We start from the raw sequence: 20,376 nt of genomic DNA on the forward strand, positions 1-20,376 counted from the left end.
CCCACTCCTCGACTGTTGAGAAATGCACTGGACAATATATACATCATGAAACTGAACACAGCCAGTATATTATGTCACATACTACTTGGAAACTCAGGCCACACAGTCTTAAATTTCCAAATGTCAAACCTACTGACAATAACATTTTCATCTCTTTTGTGCCTTACTGTTGCTCCTTGTACATTTCTCCTCGGGCGTTCTTCTGAATAAACAAATTTGATTAACAGAGTTTATAATTTTCATAATGTATAAAAGTGGTGAAAGAATTCACTGTACATCTAAGGTATTTTGCAGTTCTTTTACTGAGAAGAAGCAGCACCTAAAAAGACAATCGCATATTGTAACTTATCTAAACATCTACTTTTTTCACTGAGTTACAGGTAAAGACAATGTTTTCATTCGTGTGATTTCTACCGCATATCCCTGTGCTCTCGGTTCCAGTCAGACACTTTATGAGCGAGAACGCTGCCAGTCTGGAGTCATCTCTATCTGCAACATAAGCAGGACTATGCTCAACAGACATTGGTTCGCTGACAAATTAAAACCTATGACGTCAGAGAGTAGATCTACCTGTTTAAAGAGCACATGGATTTAACTCTTCTAAGTCTGCAGAAGGCCTTTAAGAGTTGACAGTTCTCCAAAGTTTGCTATAAACACAGAGAGTCAAAAGATGAACCGAACCCACAACCCTGGGGCACCCTGGGGGCGCAAGGCCACGCATGAAGTTACTGAAAGCTCTCAGGGCTTCCCAACTTGTCACATCAACCTCAAATGTCTAAGAAAATCAATACTATCTCAGCATACCTATAACCAACTCACAGCAGTACACCATTTAGGAAGCTCCAAGTTCATTAATTTAGGGAGCTAAAAATCTAAATGCTAGGAGGAGTTAGGAGGCTGAAACAGAGGTGTGGAGCCAGCCAAAGTAAGGCTGTAAGTGGCAGAGACAATGAATGCCCCCTGTGCAGAGGGCCCGTGCTACTCAGCTTCTGACAACAGTCGCCCTTATTTATATTCAAGTGAAATGGAGAATCTGTACCCATTTATAGAATCTCCTATTTTTTAAAATATTGGCTGTACTGTTCTATTGACAAACAAAACAAAAACAAAACAAACAAAAACACCACCTTTATCAGCCAGTTCATATGTGCTGTACTGCTCTAGACTTCGGATTCAAAATATCTAGGCAGACAAGGAAAGTACAAATGAGAGAGACTCTAGATTTATCTGGGCCTCTTCAAAGGTGTGCCAAGCGGAACATAAATTTGCATAATAAAACATGGTGCTTCTTACAGAAACATCAATTTTACGTGTAGAGTTTTTAAATAATTTATATTAAAACAAACAATATGTTATGATTATAGTTCAAAAATCATAGGATTTTAAAGTTAAACAAGAGAATAAATTAGCTGCGGTAGCAGGCTGCTTTCAACCATACACCTGGAAAAGTTTGACAAGTAAGCTACTGGGCAACCCTTATAGAAGAAAAGAACCTCTTAAACTGGATCTAAATGAAGTTAAGATTTCCAAGGAGTCTTCCATAGCTTGGAGTTCTTATCAGCTCTGGGCCGCTTAGGTTGTTAATTCAAATATGATTTACATTGTTCTAGAAGGCTTCTGGAACACTGCATTTCAGCAGCTCAGGCCTGCCAGCCCACTGGTTAGAGGGTACCCCACTAACACAGCAATATATTTGCCCATTCTAAGCCAATAAACAGTTTTCTTCGTGTGTTCTGCATTTGTTTACCGGTAATGAATAAAACATTAAAATTGCTATTTGGAATATAAAGCACTGTAGTTCTTGCAAATGGTAAAGTTATGCTGGCTGAAGTTTAGGGTACTAAGGCTGTTATTTATAGAATAAAACCCATTATCACTACTCAAATATTGAACAAGAATAGTTTGTATTCAAAGATAAAATTGCCACAGGAGACTATTGATATAGAAAATATGGCTGGAGAGATATGGGATGCATATTAAAATTTATATACTGAAAAGAAAAAATGTATTTAACAGGTACATTTAATATTCTGGCAGCATCAACTAGAATTGTTAAAGTTACATTTGCTGACATTTCAATTATAACCTCTATTTTCAGTGCTTTCTGTTCAATCCAAAAAATTTCTGCAGGCCCAAAAGTAATCTACTTTACAAGGTCTCGGTCTGCCAATGATTTTTTTGTTAGTGTTCATTCAGCACACTGAAACTTTCAGGAAAAGACCAAAGGCAGATTTAAATGTTTTTCCTCACAGGACGACCGAACCTTGAAGTGAACATAGTAGGTATTTAAGATCATGTTTTTCCAAGTGAAGCAGAGAGGTTAAGAATTTGCCACAAGTAGTAAAAGAACATATGGTAGAGTCAGGAATAAAACTCAAGGATTTTGACATTGAAGTCTGTACTCAACTACTATAGCTTATTGCCTTTTCATTTTCATAAGGGGATATAAGTATTTTTATATATAATTTATATATGATAGTAGTATAATATACACAATATACATAGTATTATTATATAGCTAGTTTTAAAACAATATTGGAAATGTATATTCTTATAACCCATTCAAATATCTTACAACTCTTACTGTTATGATATACAGACCCATACCTAGCTTACTGCTACTCAATCCTCAATGCAATTACAATTTTATGTTTAATTCTTTGTGCAATTTTGAAATCTGCAAAACATTATATTTTCAGTGGGCACGGGGGCATTCTAGGGCTGAATGAAGTTACTTAGCCTCTTGAGGACCCAGGTTTCTCAAATATAAAACAGGAATAATAAGAGTGCCTATGTCACAGAATGGCTACAGGAATTAAATGACACAATGTAAGTAAAGTGCTCAGTACAGTGCCCAGCACACAGAAAACGCTCAGTAAATATTAGTTATTAGCATTATTATTGTTAATAATTTTAGCCACCCTCATGTCCTTGTGACTTGCATGGGGTTTGACACATTCAATAAACTAATGAGTACTTTAAGACTTTTTAAACACCCCAGCTCCATATACATGCAAACACACTCTTTTTCTCCACAGGCACTGCCATCTCTCAAACATAATTTTATTTCCTCTACCTGAAACACTATTCTCCATACTAATTTTCATCTGGCTAACACTAACTTTTCATCTAAGTTTTCGCTTCCGTTCTTTCATGGGAAGTCTTTTCTTAAACTCAAAACTTATGCATCCCTGCTTATGCTTTTTCACTGGGCTCTCTTCTTGTCTCTAATTATCAAAACACTCAATACCAATTCTTCTTGAGATCTTTTTTTTTGCCTATTACCCCTCTAGACTGCAAACTCTTTAAAGCAGATGCTATAAAGGTATAGGATATAAGAGACGTTGGATAAATGTTTGTTAAATGAATGAACTAATACATATTTCTACCTGAGTCACTTCTCCATGATTCTCATCTTCCTCACCAAATGAAATACCGGATTTAGGATTTGATTCAATTTTAGAAATAAACAAAAAGGAAAAAGATAAACCAGTTTAAGGACAAAATCAAACATGTAAAAGTACCTCCCAAAAGATGGTCAAATGGCCATTAACATATGAAAGGTATACACTGGCACTTATCATTAGAAAAGTGTAAATTAGTATGAGACACTAATACACAGCCATAAGAATGGCAAAAATAGCAAGAAAATATGGAAATAGCGACAATATGGGGCATCTGCAACTTTCACGTGCTGTTGATAAGTGTCTAAACTGGTACAGTCACTCAAGAAAACTGTTTGGCACTAGCTCCTAAAATGAAAATATATTCCTCAAGACTCAGCAATTCTACTTCTAGAAATATGCCACGCAGAAATATGTACATATGTGCACCAAAAGGCATTTACAAGAATATTCACAGAAGCTAAGTATAAGAAACAACGGAAACATCCGTCAACAGTAAAATGGATAAACAAATCTGTGGAAGCATTTTGATAAATTCATATAATAGAGTATTGCACAGCAATGAAAAAGAACAATATAAGTGAATCTCAAAAACATAATGCTGAGCAACAAAACCCAGACAAGAGTATATACTGCACCCCTGTGGTGTTCGGGGACAGGCAATCACCTAAGGTGACAGAGGTGAGACAGCAGGTGACACTGTGTGAGTGGCTGCTGGTAATGTTTCACAACTTAATCTGGGTGCTCATTGAGTGTGTAGGTTCACTTTGCGGGAGCTCACCCATTTGTACACTTGTAATATGTGCACTTTTCTGCATGTGAACTGCACTTCAGGGAAAAGGTGGACTAAAAATAAATACATGCCCTCAACCTAAAAAAAAAAGTCAACACAAGCAGATTCATATAACTCCACGAAGTCTGAAATCTTCTGAACCTGACGAGTCACTTGATTCTATTTGAGATCTCATCTTGATTTTATTTCTAACTCTTCTCTTTATTGGGAAATTCTATTTTAATCTATTTGCTAAATATAGACTATATATACACAGGTTTAACATTACCATAAAAAGTGATGGAATAGCAGAAATGGACTTATTATCTTTTTATTATAAATAGAAGAAAAAGGAAAGAGGTTTTCCTGAGATAAGCTGGCAACTGTCTAAAGAGATATAAATGATACATGCACACGAGTATTTATTTTTATACTTAGACATATATCTCAAACAAATGGTCTGAGTTGAAAGTAACTGGCCAAGGAGCAGTGAAAGACATGGAAAAGCAGAGGTCCTGGCATATCAGAGACTGTCCACCCTCAGAGGAGAAGCAAAGAGGGAGTCAGAAAAGCATCAGAGCTGACAGTTCTAAGCTGTCATCAGGAGACACTGCTGACTCTGCTACAGACTGGGAGGGTGCAGGGGGCACTGGGTTATTCAGAAGTGCCTGCCAGCTCTGTGCTACCTTCCAGAACACAGTCATAGGAGAATGGGAGAAATTAGGGTCAGAACAACCTGGGCCGTGAAAAACCTTTAAAAGTCCTTATAATTATTGCCTGTATAAATGCAACATCCTCAATAAGCAAAACTTCAAGGGAGCTTACCAATTTTAAATTAGTAATAATGTTGCTACACCATGAATTTTTCATTTTCAAACCCTTGCTCACTAGAAGTTTTTCAGGATCTCCCTATTTCTCCTCCCCCTCCCTCCCGTTATTCTGCTTTCTTGTGCATAATACATGGCTAATTATCTCCAGCAGAAATGCCCTAAGGGGGAGCTCACCACTTCTGAAAAGGTATGCAAGTAAAACCATACATATAATATCAACAAGGCAAAAATCACCTTTGGGAATGGGTCACTGTTCAAATTATTCAAAAATGTAGTTTTTACCATACATTTCATTTCTGTGTGGAACTTATGTTTAACTCCAATACATTTAAATATTTAGGCAACATCTTAGTCTCATCATAGATGATTCATTAAGATCTATTACTTTGAAAAAGCACATCATGTTTTTATTTTTTTACTGATGAAAACAATGTCAGGCATGCTTTATTCATTTAATAGAAATTAACCCTACCCCCCGCCCCCCGAGAAGTATATATATTTCTATTCTCATTCTATTAACTCTTCATGTGAAGACTTCAAACTGAAAAGTTTCTTGGCTATAAAATAACTGAATTTAATTCTATTTCACTGTAACTCTCTTTGAATAACAAATATATTCGTCATAAATCAGTACAATTATTATAGAACTATCACAGAGAGAATGCAGTTTCCATTTATGTTGTTCATGTTGAAAATTAGATTTCTCTGTCAAGAAGTTTACTCATAATCGGTCCTTTTAATTTATAAGTCCCTTGCAATCAAAGATCTTTATGTTTAAATAAAAGTAGGCACAAGATCAATATAACTGCAACTCTTTTTGTAATTATATCGAGAAATAAAATTTCTTCTTTTCTGGGAAATTTCCTTTTCTTAGGGTCTTCCACTGTTAATAATTTAAGATGATATAGTCTACTTCTCTAACTATGTCCTCAACAAAAACGAAATAAAAGTGCCTCGCCTGCAAACCAGGCTGAAACTCTCTGGTGTTTTTTCTTAGCTTCCTCTGCAATAGTGACATAAACCTCGTCCATGGTCCCTGGGCCCTGGGCCCATCTGCTCTCATTGCTCAGTGTCATGGCCTGCACGTTAAACATAAGTGTCAGGCAGTCATAAAATCTCAACAATCTCATGCTCTTTGGGGATCAAACATAAAATGACATTCTGTTGAGTGGGAAATCCCAGAGCCTGTGGCCATGCCTTAAAGGGCTTTGACATGCTGGAAAAGAAAAAATGCATCTTGCCTTTAAAATGAGGTCATTCTTACATGAAATTTGGTTGTAAAGGAGATTCTACAAGACTCACATTTATATTAGCCAAAATACCTTTTTATGCATACATATACTTCAAGAAGTGTATTTCATAATTTTTTTTTAATTGCACAGTACTCATGGACTAAAGCAACTGCGGAACAACGAAATGCAGAGACGGCAACAGTCTACACCAGTGATAGATTCAAGCGCTTTCTACTCCCAGTCAGCCTACCACCACTCTGCTGAAGAAAGAAGATGGGTGCCCTAATCACTACAGGGCCAATCCTACAAAGATGGCAACAGCACTTAAGAGATGTCTAATGTATCACACTCGAGATATTAGGAAGGGGAGGATACTTGACAAATGCAATGATTTAGAATGCACTCCAGTTTTTAAGGAAGTCAGTGTTACAGCCAGAAATAGGATAAATGAAAACTCTTAAGACGTGTTTTCTGAGATTTATAATCAGGTAGAAATACAGAAGAGGAAGGAAAGTAGACAAGTGTTTAGACTCTTCTATCAAAATATGGAATGAGAAGGAGATTTTAACACCTGCCATTTCCTTTGCGATTGTGAAGAAAGATGATTGACAATTCTCATGTTTTCTCATTACCATCAAGATCCAGAACCCTTCCAAATCTGCCACCACATAGCTGTGTCAAGCGAATCCTATCTTGGAGAAAAGGTTGTTTCAGGTAAAGGGTATGAAGCAAAAAAAGGAGGCATGGAAAGAAAAAGGCATTTTCAATTAATTTAAAAAGAACACTTGGTGTCATCAGTAAAATCAGTTTGATTTGTAACTAATAAGTTCATAAAATCGCTACTCACATCTGGAATGATCAGATGTTTAACTTGATAGCATACTCATACTTTTATCAAGAATAAAAAAGAGATGACTTAATAAATCTTATTCTAGTAAATGTGTTTCAGTTTAAGGAAATAAGGGTCATGGAAGTTGACAGTTAATCATAATTCCATGTCAACGGAAGAAGTTACAAACTGAACATGATGTTCCTGAGATGGTGATATAGGAGATTCTGTTCAATGAATGCCTGTGGTGACCAAGCCCCACCCTAAACAAGAGAGAGAGGGAGAGAGGGAAGAAGGAAGGGAGAGAGGGAAGAAGGAAGGGAGGGAGGGAGGAAGGAAGGAAGGAAGGAAAATACAATGGAAATGTTAGCTTTGGTGTATGATCCAGAGTGGGGTTAGCGCTGACTGGTACAGGCGTGAGAGAGTTGTGTATATCTCTACACAATGCCATAACTACACTTCTGTAGCTTGAAATCCATTATGGCTGATGTATTTATGTCAAGGAAATCAGCAGATGCAACAAATCAGGGCTTTTTATTCAGAAAGCCATTTACCAATATGCCACTGGTTAGATCTAAATTTCAAGGCCTAGGGTCAGTCTTCTAAAATATAGTATAAGTGCTATCATCTACTTCAAAAGAGTCATATGAAAATTAACTACAATAATGCAAGAGTGCTTAGTAACATATAAGAAGTTCAGGTAGTAGTGACTGTTACTAATTTTAAGAATTAGCCATCAAACACACATCATAAAAACCAACCTCAATTTCACCAACGATGAAATCTCCACAAAGGTGGCACTAGCTAGACCACGCTTCAAAGAGTTAAACAGCAGCAAACAGATCAGTAGTGGAATTTTAAAAAAAGAAAAGATAGTTATGGTCAACAGGAGGCTAGCAAATATGCAAACCTGACAGGGAAACCAACGCAAAATGAAATGTCAACACAGTGGCATCCATCGTTCAAAGTCTTCTACGTGAAACAAACCTGCATTAAATGTGATGTTTTTATGTCTTCTTAGATATTTTAAATATACGGTCACTATGTAAGAAATGGCAACGATGGAATAAGACACTAGAAATAAGACACTAGGAATATCAGAGGTATTAATAAAAACCTCTTTCTCAGTCAGCAGCACTACAGACACAAGCCAAATGCCAAGTCTACACAGAAAAAGGTGCATCCCAAGACCTAGAGGAATGAAACCATCATGTAATATAACAGTGACATTCATTGCAAAAAGAATTTCAGAAAAGGAATATAATGTACTATGTGTCCATACTTCTGTATGCAAAGGAAAATTATTCTCTAGCTCCATAACCATGCATATGTCTATCTACATGTATGATCTCCCCTCTCTACAGACTCAGTGGACATTCCTCACACTCAAACTGAAACAGCCAGTCACCACAGAACCTCTCTGCCTCTTCCCGCTTCTTCTAGATGGCATTTTTCCTGTTCTGTCGCTTCCTTCTCACCGTGAATCTGTTCATCTTCTACATTTTCATCTCCTTAAAAACCCCAAGATGGGTTTTCCTACAGTAGAAAAGGCAATTGTACAGAGAAAAGGAGGAAGAGAAATAAATCTAAAAAGCCCACCAACTCCCACCCTAAGCCAGATGCAGCCAACACTGACCGCTCACCATTCCAACACACATATAACTCATTGGTCTCCTTTTTTGAAGATGTCTGGGGAAGCCTTATACTGTGAAAAAGGAAGAAATGGATAATGAATTTGTTTTTGTCTTGCTGAACTTACCATTAATCTGTATCTCTCTACTACATACATACATACATATAAAAACTCTCAAAAAGTTTAAAATTATAAGTATCCCAGCTATTCACTTGAACATAAACACCTTCAGAATAGCATTTCTCGACTAGCTGCACATTAGAATTCTTTAGGAGCTTTCAAAAGTCCCTCTGAGCCATCTGAATCCCTGGCCAATGACAAAAGAACCTCTGTGGTCCACACTCAGGCATTGGTATGTTTTTAAAGTCACCCAGGTGACTCCAATGTGTGGCCAGAGCTGAGAACCACTGCTCTAAACCCCATGGTTCTTTCTCCTTGCTCTACTGTAGTGATTCTCAATCCTAACTTCCTAGTGTTCCCAGATCCCTTTGGAAGCTTTTAACCATACAATGCCAAGGCCCCACCCTAAACCAAGTAAATCAGAATCCCTGAAGATAGGGCCCGGGGAATGGAAACACTTTCCCACACGTTCCTAAACCAAAGCTATGGTTGAAAATTAATACTCTTCAGCTATATATCCTCAGCTTTGTTTTTGGAATCCTGCAACTATGATAACTTTCTCTATTTTATATTCTACTTTTGAACCACTAATGCTATTAGTATTAACCCTTAGGGAACTTAAAATTACTAAACTGCTTGCCTCAAGAACAGACTTGCAAGGGAGAAGCTCAGGACTTGTTCTTTTCTGTTTACTGGTATGTCTATGAGCTTCTTAGGGCTACTACTATAACAAAGTACCACAAACTAAGTGGCTTACAAACAACAACAGATACTTATTCTCTCACAGTTCTGGAGGTGAGAAGTCCAAAATCGTACGAAGGGCCATGCTCTTTCTGAAGGCTGCAGGAAAGAATTGTTCTATGCTTTCTTCTTAGTTTCTAGTGTTGCCAGCAATCCTTGGCATTTCTTAGCCTGAAGATGCATCACTTCAATCTCCTCCTCCATTTTTAAATGGTGTTCTCCCTAAATGTGTGTGTCACTGTGTCTCTTCTCTTGAAAGGGCACCAGTCATACTGGATTAGGGCCCACCTTAGTCCAGTATGACTTCATCTTAACCAATTACATCTGCAACAACCCTATTTCCAAATAAGGTCACACTCTGAGGTTTCAAGAAGGATATGAAATTTTTTTTTGGAGAGGCGGGGCGCACCATTCAACCCAGTACAGGAGGAAAGAGGGAGAAAAAACAGTTAGAAGCATCAGGTGTTGATTGTGAACAAAGTAGTAGAATAGCCAAGTTTCCGGGAACAACAAAGAAAATGAAGGGGTATGCGAAATAGAGCTAGAGTTAAGACTGTCCCTAAAAGAACCTGGAAAGATACACTAAGATCGCAACATAAATAAAGCAGAAGAAATTTCTCTTTATAACATAGCTCGGAGAGGGGAAAAAAAAATCTCTTCTATTTACTAGGCTGACATTTACTTTGATCTCTTACAAACCTTTTCAGGTAACAATTTATATATAATAGAGTTTAAAGCAAGCAAACTCCACTGGGAATTTAAAAATGCCTTAGAAGTCACGAACAAATGCAAATAAACTGAAAACACAAGGGGGCTGTATCTTTATGGCTTGCCTTGCTTACCTCGTTTGACAGCAGTGTTTTAAAGTACAGGTGAGGAAATAAATCCTTCAATTTGGCTGTGATGCTTGGAAAGAAGCTTAAAGCAGTTTAATAACTGGAGTAAGATTAAACTATACTTCTTAAAAAAACAAAAACAAAAACAAAATCGAAGGTGGCAAAAGAAAGTAGCTTTATGCAAATGCCATTCCTTCCCAATTATTTGTTTTCTGAGAAGAGAAATTTCTGTTGCTAATCCACTCATATGAAGTGTCCAAATACGTATTTGATGCCCCATTTACTTCTGTGTCTTCAAAGTGATTTTGAAGCTTCTTAATTGTGCTAATAATTGGTTATGAACATTAGTAGTTACACATATTGGACTTTTTTTTCATAATTAAAAAAAAGAATCAATGAATATTCTTAAGTAGATGCAAAGGTACTTCATTCCACAGGCCTGTCTAGCCCATAGTTACAATTTACATATTGAACGAGAAAGATACACAAGGGAATTCAGAATACCAAGTTTATGCTCTGCCTTTTTATAAAGTCATTGTCATAAATATAAAATAATGTAGGTTATATCATCCAGAAAGCAAAAAGAAATGAATTAGACTGGTTTGATGAGTAATCAAATGACTGCAAATGAAGAGACCAAGTAGATATATGCAGGCATCCGATATATAATTTGATTAATGCCATATATAATTGTTCCTATAGAGTTCTTATTATAGAAAGAAAATATTATTTGGAAAAATGCAAATGTTACTTCCTTAAACATTTAGACACTAAAATATTTCCAATAAAACAGCTGAATTTTCAGAACCCTTACTCAAAACTTGACTTTATTCATAATAACTGCCAACTAAAATGTGTCCACAATTGTTAATATTTTTATTATTATGCAACTATTCTAAATGATTGCACATGGAATGCAAATATAACCCTTGAAAAAATTCTTTGCTTTAAGACCTTGAGGGAAAAAATTATCTCTATTTTAGAGAAAAAACAGGTTTAAAAAAACTTGGCAATAGTTCAACTACCAAAATACATGTGTAAAAATGGAAAAAGGCAGAAGAAAATCAGTTATTTTAACTCCAAAAAAAAATGTGAAAAGATTTGCAAATCACCTTCTGTTTTAGTTTCATCTTTCTCTAATAAAACATCATATAATTCCCCTTGAAGCTTAAATTATACTGTAAATAAAAATCACCTTAAATTGTACACTTAAAAACAGCTAAAAAGTCAATTTTATGTCACGTATATTTTACCACGATTAAAAAAGTAAAAATTAAGTGATATTTAGAGGTTCTTCTATTCATAAAATAAGGAAGGAATGCTGCTCATCTTTCTAAATTACATGTACATGCACTTATTTCAAAGTTAGATACAGTTATGTGAAAATATAAGGATTTAACTCTACTGTTGCTAATTGAGGACAAGATTTAGGTTCTATTGGTCTTAGAATTTCCATTATTTAGAGAAGTACTTTGAACAGTGTGAAAAGCTACAACTCTGCCAGATAAATATATTTAAAAATGGTTAGAGTGATAAATTTTATGTTATGTATATTTTACCACAATAAAAAATAAATCATCTGACTTGGAATAAAATATCATCATTCACTTTGATTTCAATCCAGGTGAATCTGAACATCAATTCTAATCTTCTGTAATTTGTGCTTGGAATATGGTTGCATCAATTTTTAAATTTTCTAACCGCTGTAATCTCACACCTCTGGCAGGCCAAAAGGTAAGGAAAGAAGGAACCCATCTGTGCACCAAGTTATCAGCCTGTCCCACAAGGAAGTCATGTGCTCTGAAACTTTTCAGGTCCTTTCCTGTGTGAATCGCCACCTAGAAATTTTGGCGGCCTGCCTTTGGTTTCTGACAGGAAATGGTGCCACTGAAGTGCAAATTCACACGGTGGAGAAGCTGCAGGTCTGAGGCTGCATCAATAGCAGGACAGAAAGAACTAGCAAGTCAGACAGTGCTTTCCTTAAAAATAAAATAAAAGGAACAAAAGAAACATAAAGAAAAGAGCAATGAGAAAGAGATGCAGAATTAGTTGGACCAAAAATCCAAATTAACTGTATCGATAAACTTAAGAATAGCCTATTTTACAATTTTCAGAGGAATTTGCAAAGAAATTTGAGGGCAATGAAAACTCGATGAACGTTCCCTTCCAACGTCAACATATTTCTTTCTCCCTCATCTCCTTCTTTTTTTCTCTTTAAATCTCACACTTTCCTCTTTTTTTTTTTTCATCTAATTATACCTCGAAAGGAAATTCTAATACCCCTTTATGTCTATTATTCAACATGCCTGTTTTGTCTCAGGGGGAGGGATGTCAGTAAATTCTAAGCTCTGTCCTACAAATTAGTTAAAAGAGAACGAGCAAAAGAGAAAGACTGTGTAGTTTGCCTTAATAGTAAAACTCAAGATAAAGATCCCCTAAGGCTATTTTTAAATGCCCATAAAACCAAAACAGTGGTTTCCAATTCTACATTTAGGGACTGGGGCTTCAGATAGAAATGAGTTTAATGCAAATGTTACATTAAGTCAAATAATCTGTAATTGGATCTACAAGACGGAAATACTTTTGAAAGTTTATTTTAACTTCAAAGACTTTAAAAATTTTCCTGTAAGTAGTTTCAACTGTGAGCATACAAATTCATCATATAAAAAGTCAACAAGTTGCATTAAAGAGTTTTTCTTTAAATTAGTTCTAACAATTTGTGCTTTATTATAACTGTACGACTAATTCCAGAAAATTACAAGACACGACAATCTACTTCAATCAGAATCTAAGTATATGTCAACAAGTTCATTTCTGTCTCTCATAGAGAACTAAAAAAAGGTGACATATCACTTAGCATCAATTAAATTAGCCAGTTTAAAACAAATATCCATTATATCCATTGCTAGAAAGTGATAGAAATGACCTTAGTCATATATTGCCTCTGGCAATACCAACTACCAGAACCATTTGAAATGCACTGTGTTTAAAGAGTCAAAATAGTTGATAGTCTTTGACCCAGTAATAATATTCCTGAATTCTAAAACAACAACAACAACAATAAAAGAAAAAACATGAAGGAAAAACTATAAGTACAAAAAAGCTCATTGAAACACTATTTCTAACCTAAAAACTAGAAACAGTTCACCACAAGGAAATGGTCAATTTAACTATGGTAAAACAATATAATAGACTATTATGATGCCTCTATAAACTTCATTTAAGAAAAATGGGGAAAAGAGTAATATTTAGTAAAAATGACCTGCATATGAAGAATTAATAAAATACATGAAAACATTTGTTCAGTAAATGTGGTGTGGCAGTTTAAGTTTTTCCTGTCTTAATTTGCATTACTGACATAACCTCATAATTTTTTTTAAGAAACTAAATACACTATGTATTTTTGTAAGTAATTTCCTAATATTATTTTAAAATATTAATATTAATAGTTTCAAATGTCAATGTTTATTGAAAAGACTATAAAGATTAATAAGGTCATTCCTAGAATTTTTCTTAATATGATAAATACAATAAACATGGCTTTTATGTGGAAAACACTTCAAGATTTAAAATGTTCAATTAGTCTTTATGCTAACAGGATTTTAAAAAGCATTTTGCTATGTGCTGCAGAGAATTACAATGAGTAAGAGAAAAAAGATTAAGAGCATCGTACCATTATATACTTCTCTTACATCATAGAAAAATAAAGAAAAAAGGCATTTTTAAAGTTTTTAAACAGGGACATACATTACATGACCAATTACGAAAAACTCTAGAGAAATTACTAGGAATAATGTATGTTACATAAAAAAGGAGTTTGCAATTATCACTATTATTAATAATTAACATTTGAAGGATAGGAGGATGAAGGAAAAGGTGAAGGGAACTAAGAAGTACCAACTGCCAGTTATAGAATAAAAGAAGGGATTTAATTAACACACAGCATAGTGAATATAGTCAATAATATCACAGTAACTATGGTGAGAGATATTAGAATTATCATGGTGATATCCTTCACAAGGTATATAAATGTCAAATCACTATGTTGTACACCTAAAGGTAATAATATTGTATGCCAACTATAATTTTTAAATAAAATTTAAAAAATAGTTAACATCCACCAGGTACTAATTTCTAGACACTTTGCCAGATGTTTTAGAGTTAATACTTCACATTCAGTACAACACTATCAGCTAGAGAATTTTAGTAACTGCATTTTATAAATGAGGAAACTGAAGCTCAAGTCAGAAATATAACTTGCCCAAGGTTATATAGAGAATATCCAATAAATAATAAATGGTAGAACCAGGACTTGAACCAAGTTCTGATCATTTATTGACTATTTTCTCAAAAGACTTAAAAATAAACATTTATAAACCATATAAAACCAGTACTTTTAGTCGTATTTCTGTATATAATCCCACTAGATTTGATCTTCCTGAGCTGTTTTTATCTGCTCTTCTGGAAATAGAAAAATTGCTCGACTATATGACAAGAAAATTCATCATGATTGGTCATTTACTTTATTTTTGACATTAAACGTTTCCTACTGAATAAATATTTTCCCTTTAAGATCATAAATTTAATACAAGGATGTTTCCTGAGCATATTACTCTTTAGATCAGACTTAACTACACCAGGAATAATTTGCCAGAATACATGTTTTCGCTTTTTTCTTTGGTGTCCAAGTTGCTTGTGATTTACAAGGTAAGCATTGTGGACTCTGAGAAGAAAGATTTATTTGATGTGAACTCCAAGAAATTCATCTGCTGAACTGGACTCCCCATGGTCAACCGAGGGCCCAAACTGTATAAATAATAAGAGCCTAGCAGCCATTTGCTGAAGTGGCTCCTCACATGCTGCTCTATGTACCAGGAAGGACCGCAGACTAAACTCTTGGTTTCTCCCAGTCTGCACTGCTTGTTGACGTAATCTGAGTTAACCATCCAATGAGAACTACACAATTTGGATATCTCATTTACATAAAAAGGACCTGAGAACCTACATGGGAACTTTCACTATAATAGGCAGCTTCCTCATTGTCTCAGTGGAACACAATTTAAGTTGCTGCCTGAATCAGTGTCTCCTGTGCTGCAGCTCCTTTTGCTCAAATAAATGCTCCAATTCTTTATTATAGTCAAAAATTAATTCTGGTTTACAGTATTTAGGAAGATCTAAGAATGGGTTTGGGCATCTAGGGTACCCAGTATCGCTCTTAACATTTGTTCTCACATGTTTTCTTAAGCACATCTTATTCTATCCACCTCCAGCAAGAGCCTTGCACACTAACCGTCTCCTGGGCAGTCAGCTCCTTTCCTAAATAAAATGTTTGGTTCCCTATGAGTTAAGTTCTGTAACATAATCTCCTAAGAACACCGCTTATCAAATCTTACCTCTAGATTATGGTGAAATGCAGAACCAGGGCCAAGTGAAAAGCAGAGAGAAGTGTGGGAAGGAAAGAGTGACTGCTGCACCTAGAACCCAATTCACCCGCAGGTGGATCTGTTATTTGAAATTCTGCATTTTCTTATAAATAAATGTGAATTTTTCTCGATAAAACTCCAGAGTAGATCTTCTGACATCGCATTTGAAATGTTGTTAAGTGGTTATCTGTCTTGAATTACCTGAGTAAATTGATGGCCAAACATAAACAGTCAGGATACCTGCTGAGATTCAGACACCTGGGACTAGAATGAAGCAGAGCCAGGATGAGAACGAGGCTAAAAAGTTGCGAAGCCGTTTCTTACATAGTATGGGGGGGTAGCAGGGTTGCTTTTACACAGTATAGTAGAGGGCTTACTGGCAAACAGGAAATAAAGAAGAGATTACCAACAGCAGAGTCCATTGAAGATAGAAGGGCACCTCTTGGGAATAAAACATAAAAGAGTCAGAACAGAAGGAACTGGGTAAGAGCTGGGAGCAGTGGACAGTGCTCTGTCCAGCACTGTGCGATTTCCCTCCAAAATTATTGTTTCTCTTCCTTATCTGAGTCAGACTGTTTCTTTACTCATATCAATCTCTAGTCCAGTGAGGTACCAATTCTTTTTGTTAGCACAGGGATATCTTGCCCTACTTTAAGATGAGCCTTAACAAAAATTTTAAATACCTACATGAGGAAAGGACAAAAAAAAATCTGAACAGATCAGCTCCACTGTTCCAGAACAAAATCTGGCTATCATTTGCTCACTTCCCACACCCTTCCTGACTCTGGCCCACTTCCAGTCAATGTAACTTAAAGAGAAAATAATTGTACCCTACAGATAATATTCAAGCCACTTAGCATCACGTATTAGAAGCTGATGGCAGACTATAAAGAACACATTTACATGTTAATGAAAACCACAGAAGTTGCATTCTGCCGTGCCCCCCCCACCCCCCCGCCGTCTCTTTTATTTAAAGGTAACATTTAAGCTAACGCAGTGCTCAAGGCTTTGAAAGACTAATCTCATAAAAATCAAAAATTTGGATACAGGTATTCTTACTCTACCACTTTACAAATGGTGAAATTGTAACCTGAAGGTAAAGATCTTGCCTAACATCGCAAATGAAAGCAAGTGTTTAAGGGAGGACCCAACTTCAGTCTCTCTGATTCCAAACTGATTTTGAACCATTACACAACACTGCAAATTGTTAAAATCTACTTTCTGCCCTTTCTAATATCTGAAAGGCACTATATTTAATAAAAATAAAGAGAAGAATAAGGTAGAGGAGGAGGAACAGGAAGAAAAGAACTATGTACCAGTATGTACAAAGCGCCCTGCTATATCCTGGAACGACAAAGATTAGGTAAACAGTCCTGGTCTTTACGGGTTCATAAGCTCTGACAATGTGCCATTACTTCTAGATGGAAACTTTCCTTCATCTGCCAATCTCCATCTTTATTCTCTCTCAAAATTCTCACTCGCTTTCTCCATAATGCCTTTCTTAACTAAATTTCCATATTTTCTCAGTCTAGCAATGCTATTGCATTTGATATTGTACGTGATTTAAATTTCTTTCCTGCAGTTTCTTCTGTTTGAATGACATCGTGCATTAACTTTACATTCAACAAATACAGAAACGGTGTCTTCTATTTTGTTCTAAATGACCAGTATTATCGACAACATACTGTATACTGTGTATCAAGTAGGGTACCCAACTCAGTTTGATGGGAGAAAACTTCAGATGCAGAGAACTAGATCACTCTTAATTCTAGGTTTATGAGGAACTATCATCTTAGGTCTCTTTTATTTTATTTAAAGGACGTGTATATTACTGGTAATAATCAAATTTTTACGTAAGGCACAAAAGTGTTCATGATTTTACTAATAAAAACAATTAGCTTGACTTAAGTCGTTACTATGGAAAAGATGTGATCTTTTACCAAACCAAAATGTATGACTTCTTGGGTATACACTTAATATGCTACCTGTTGAGTCACAGATAACTTTCTTTCACCTATAGAGTACATTATAAAAAAATAACAAAATAGTTAATATTGATATAACATATATTACTTGATATTTGATTTATTATTCTTAGTCACACCGAAAGGTCAAGTGACATTTCATTTGTTACTTAACAAAATGAACTAAAATATGTATACAGTCACTGACCAAAAAATATATTTAATTTTCCAGATTAAGAGATTTAAAATGTTCTTCCATGTTACAATAAAAGATTAGAAAGGTTTTTTTAAAAAGCATTTCAAAGATTAAATTACTTAACTGGTAATTTAATATTCCACATGATCCTTCTCAATAAGTATAGATCTTCTAAAAAACATGCGTGTTCTTTTAAGTTTTCATTCAGTAATAAATATATATTTCAACAGATAAAACAGGCTACTTTAAATGCTGAGGGTAAGCAACGAACCCAAGTCTTCATCTTTCTCTATTATTTTATAGAAATAGATAAGAATAATACCCTCTGGGAATTATTATATAATAAATCTTTTTACTGAGGAGGGAAGTCAAACTAAATGATGCCAAAAGCACCATCCAAACCAGAATTTCTTAATTAAGAATTCTGTTCACAAGTGTGCACAGCCCCTATCAGACCGATCAGCTTCATTATTTCCCACGGAAAACCCACAGAATACTATTAATATATTATCAAACTACAGTTCGAAAACGGAAAACAAAACCCCGTGACATGTAACAGGTACTTTTACATCTGTTTAGGCACAGATTCTTCTTGATTAAAGGACTTTCCTTAATATTGGGAAAACTGAAGGGAAACTTTTGGAAAATAAACATAATTAAGCTTTGTAGAAGGCCTTGGGAGGAAAAAAAAATGTTTAATTTACCCGTAAAACTTTCTACATAACTGCTGCACAGTGGAAGCTCTCTGTAATCTGGCTTCACCTTCCTTTCCGCTGCTCACTCCTCACTGACCACGACTGAGCTGCTTGCCCCGCTTCTGCTCATTCTTGCTTGCCACTTGCTAGACAGAGTGTTCAGTGCCAAGTCAATGTTTACTTTCTGCACCTAGCTTCCCAATTATACACTAGTATCAGTCAACCATTTACATCTTATATACAATCCTACTCTCACGACTCGGACCTAATTCTATATTTCCTTCCTAATTATCTACTGTCTTAAATATGAAATACCTATTTCCTAAGTTTTGTTTCCATGACTTGATTAATTCTGCACCTTACATTCTTCTTTATTCCTCGAAATTCCTAGTATTCAGTAAATATGGCTTATTGCTAAAAATAAAATCACCTTGATAGGAATATTTTTTTTTTCAAAAAAGTACATTTTAAATTGATATATATATGTTTAATGTTCAATTGTTTTTATTCTTTAAAACATTTTTTTTTGATATCTACCCTAAAAAGTACCTCAGAAAACATCATTTACTAATTCCTATATGCGACACCTCATGGCTATTATTAAAAATGCCAACTATATATGCTAATCATTCATACATCTTTCTTCATCTCTTCTTCTTGAAGTAAAATTTAACACATATTGCATACAAATTAAAACTAGTGTTTTCTGCCCTTCTAAAAAAATCACTGTTTAGTGTTTAAGACAAACATATGAAAATAGCTTTGCTTTTCTTTCTAATTAGAAATGTACCACATACATACTCCAAAACCCTCAGATAACACCTAAAAATATAAATAAGAAAATTAAAATCACTGGAAATACTATTAGCAAATAGTAAATATAAGCATTGTTACCATATTTTGTGTACGCCCTTTCATATATGTATGTATACATATACACAAAAGTACAAATTCCAGAAGCTGCTCATTAAATTCTGGCTCCACATTTCCTATTGTGTGACCTGATGACTCTGTTTACTAAACTGTAGAGTTGGGATAATAATATTTACTCAAAGGAATGTTGTGACCATTAAATGAGATTAATCAATGTAAAGCACCTAGCAAAATATCAAACCTATATCAAATTTTCAATGTTACTGTATTTCCTTGACATAAATGTCCTACTGTAATATGCTTCTTTCAGGTGGAAATACTATACAAAATTCCCTATCAATAAATTCAAAAATATTTTATTTTTAACAGTTCCTTACATCAATGTACCATATTCATTCAACTATTATCTCTGGACATTTTGACTGCTTCACAATTTTTAATGATAACAATATTCTGGTGAACATAACTGTAGCCAAATCTTAGCACATATTCATAATTACATTCTTGGAATAAATTCCTAGAAGTAAAATCTTTGGTCCAAAGGATACTCACATTTCAAATGTTAATATATCCTTCCACAGAAAAATATAAGTTTAAACAAGCTTCATCAGTGCTAACACATGCATATTTACAGTAGCCTCCCACATTTGGTATGGACTTCTCTTTAATCTTACCCAATCTGAAAGCAGAAAATATAATTCTACTCTGTACTTCTTGAACTACTAGTGAGATGAAACATCAATTCATCAGTTTACCAGACTGTGCCTTTTGTGAAATCCCTGTTCAAATCTTTTTACCTCTTTATTTTGGGACAGCTGTCTTACTCTG

The 20,376-nt window shown here is 35.0% G+C and overlaps 1 protein-coding gene across 17 annotated transcripts in view; it reads right to left on the bottom strand.

The window, feature by feature from the left end:
- Positions 1–20,376, bottom strand: part of KLF12 (KLF transcription factor 12) — a 380,325-nt gene that overhangs the window by 273,441 nt on the left and 86,508 nt on the right. Inside the window, exon 1 of one of the 17 annotated variants that reach the window (XM_039886855.1) lies at positions 9,606–9,924. The exons of 15 other annotated variants lie outside the window; for them this stretch is intronic. The gene's annotated coding sequence lies outside the window, so the exon portion shown is untranslated. Of the gene's footprint in view, positions 1–9,605; positions 9,925–20,376 lie in introns of those variants that run through there. One more of the 17 variants, XM_039886848.1, reaches the window with a different exon arrangement.

Source organism: Pteropus medius, unplaced genomic scaffold (genome assembly GCF_902729225.1).
Source record: "Pteropus medius unplaced genomic scaffold, Ma_sr-lr_union100, whole genome shotgun sequence".
NCBI classification, from domain to species: Eukaryota; Metazoa; Chordata; class Mammalia; order Chiroptera; family Pteropodidae; genus Pteropus; species Pteropus medius.